The 3,125-nt window shown below is 42.5% G+C and overlaps 1 pseudogene; it reads left to right on the top strand.

Annotated features, from left to right (window-relative positions):
* The first annotated feature begins 1,556 nt into the window (after window positions 1–1,556).
* Window positions 1,557–2,483, top strand: LOC118576304 (annotated as a pseudogene).
* Window positions 2,484–3,125: the final 642 nt, after the last annotated feature.

The raw sequence follows: 3,125 nt of genomic DNA, 5'->3' as shown, positions 1-3,125 counted from the left end.
CCAGTGGTGCTCAAAAGGTACACCCTTGGATCCTAGCATAGGCAAGATGACTGAAAAGGCAGGGAGACTGGAAAAGGAGGAGGTGGAGAAGACAGAAGGGACCCTGGTGGGGATGGTAGCCAGGTGGGCATTAATGAACATCTTATTTAAAAACATATCAAAATGTATAATATAGAGCAACAACAGTAAAATGATGTTCAAAATGATTTCATTTGAGTATAAGATGCAAGATCTCCTTATTTTCTTGGCTGACTATAGTGGGAGAGGTTTAAACTCTATTAGTCCCAAATGTCAACCTACTCACTGGTTGAACTTGGCACAGCTCTAACTATCACTATTCCCAGAACACTGTACAAATTAGGCAGGATTCTGTGTTAGACCTGTGTTTTACCAACACAGCTCTCTCTCACCATGCACAACAGTAACTTCATAGATTCCTTGTAGAAAATGAAGTCTCTTCAATGATCTATCATGAATTGTTGTCGTGGTGTTGTTTATCGTGACAATAGGAACTCCTTGACAACAGATTTCCCATTTCCACAATAGCTTTTAGTACATTTACTATTTATACTTATTTTGCTAGTAACAAATAAATGGCTTTTGTGGAGTGGTTTTGTTCTAATTATCCATTGTTAATACTATCATAAATACGGTCGGAGGAGGAAATGTTGATAACCACAATGTTGGCACTCCCTTTTTGCATGGACTTTTCATTATGTGGACTTTAAAAGATTGTTAGAGTTTTTGGTCAAACAGCCTAACTGTCATGATAGAACTCTCATCCAGTGAGTGGTGGAAGCAGATGCAGGGATCCATGGCCAAACCCCAGGTAGAGCTCCAGGAGTCCAACAGGCAAGAGAGAAGAGGGATTATATGAGAAAGGGCTATAGAGACCAGGATAGAAAAAGCATAGGGACTAATAGCCAAACTAGCAGAAACACATGAACTGTGACCCAAGAGCTGAGGAGTCCCCATGGAACCTGACCAGGTCCTCTGGATAAGTGTGACAGTTGATGAGCTTGAACTGTTTAAGGAGGCCCGCAGGCAGGGGACCAGGAACTGTCCTTGGTGTATGAGCTGCCTTCTAGAACCTAGGGCCTATGCTGAGACACTTTGCTCAGCCTTGGTGCAGGGAGGAGGGGCCTGGACCTGCCTCAAGTGAATGTACCAGGCAGGGCAGACTCTCCAGGGGAGACCTTGCCTTGGAGGAGGTGGGAATGGGGGGCATTAGGGATAAAGACTGGGGGTGTGGGAGGAGGGATGACAGGGGAATCCGTGGCTGATATATAAATTAAATTAATTATAAAATAAAAATATTTATTGAAAATGAAACAAAATGACCATACAGGTATCTATGTACTGAGAACATGGCAAGAGTCAAGGGGGAAGAAACATTCAGCTCAGATTTCAAAATAAATTCAACAGAAGGACAGTGCTGGACATAGAATAATTCAGTGCAAGCATTTATTTCATGCCAGTTCCTCTTTATTCTCCTGCTCTACTTTATATAAGTGCATTTTACTTTCATGTCCCTTTTGAAGAAAGAGAAAGCAATACATTTTCATGGAGAAATGGAATCAGAGCTCAAGTGATTTCATTTTGTTAGGATTGTTACCACAAAATCACACAGGCCTACTGTTTTGCTGCTCATCATCTCCATATTCTCTGTGGCCTTGCTTGGCAACTCAGCAATGATCAAGCTCATTCGTGTAGATCCCAAATACCACACTCCCATGTAGTTTCTCCTCAGTCAGCTCTCTCTCATGGACTTGATGTGTATTTCTACCACTGTTTCCAAGATGACATTCAACTTCCTCTCTTGCCAGAAAATATTACCTTACTGGGCTGTGGACTGCAATCCTTTTTTTTCTGACCATGGCAGGTTCTGAGGGCTTGCTCCTGGCCTCCATGGCCTATGACCATCTCATGGCCATCTGCCACCTATTCACACGAGCTGAATGAATTGTCTGGAGATGATCTTGGACACTGGGATCCATTTACTCCTTATCAGACACAGTCTATCTCCTTCACAATCTTTGGTCCGTTAACCATTTCTTCTGTGATGTCTCTACCATGTTGCCCCTGTCCTTTATGGACACTTGGGTTTATGAGTACATGGTATATGTTAGTATAAGCCTTTTCCTTCTATTTCCTTTCTTTAGCATCACAGCTTCCTTTGGATGGGCTCCTTTTTGCTGTCTTCCATATACGCTCAAAGGAAGGAAAGAAAAAGGCCTTCACCACATGTTCAGCTCTCTTAACTGTGGGAACAGTTTACTATGCACCTTTTTTTCTACACTTATCTTCATCCCAGGAGTCTCTGTTCCCCACTGAATATAAGATTCTGGCTGTTTTCCACACTATCCTAACCACCATGCTCAACCCCATCATCTACAGACTGAGGAATAAGGAGGTCCTGGGGACCATGACAAGGGACTTTGGGATATTATCTTCCACAAAACTTGATTATTTGCCTGGAGAATGTAAGATTTTTTATGTACAATTTATAACAGTAGCAAAATTACACTTAGAAGTAGCAACAAACATAATTATATTGTTGAGAGGGTCACCACGACACAAGGAACTTCATTAAAATTTGGCAGTATTAGGAAGGTTAAGAACCACTGCTCTAGTGAGAGGTCAGTAATTCTCAGTCATAACAGCCAGAGACTCTGATGTGGACAGACTCTAGAGTCACCCTTCTTTGGAAGCTCAAGGGCTAGGCTTCTCAGCCTCTCTTCCCAAGAGGAGCCTTGTAGATGTAAAAGTTCAGGGCTACAAGAATCATATTCCTGGCTGAAAGAGTAGCTAAGTGCATTTGCTGCTGTTCCAGAAGACCCTCGTTTGGGTACAAGGACATGTGTAGGGTGGCTTACAACTGCCTCCACTTCCAGCTGCAGATGATCTGACAGAGTCTTCTTCCCTAGAACAGCCTCACATATGTAGAATCCACACAAACAGACCCCCAGACACATTAATAAAAATAAATCTTAAACCACCATGTTCTCATGCCATTCAGGTTGTCCCATGCCAAATAGACCTTGCTGACTCATTCCGCTAATACATTAGGCATGATTGGACTCTAATAAAGTTAGGTCTGAGCTGTATATCATCAGCTGGGTCAA

The sequence above is a fragment of the Onychomys torridus genome, unplaced genomic scaffold (assembly GCF_903995425.1).
Source record: "Onychomys torridus unplaced genomic scaffold, mOncTor1.1, whole genome shotgun sequence".
Classification (NCBI taxonomy): Eukaryota; Metazoa; Chordata; class Mammalia; order Rodentia; family Cricetidae; genus Onychomys; species Onychomys torridus.
Note: the sequence above shows the minus strand (reverse complement) of the source record. Positions and strands in the feature narration are given on the sequence as shown.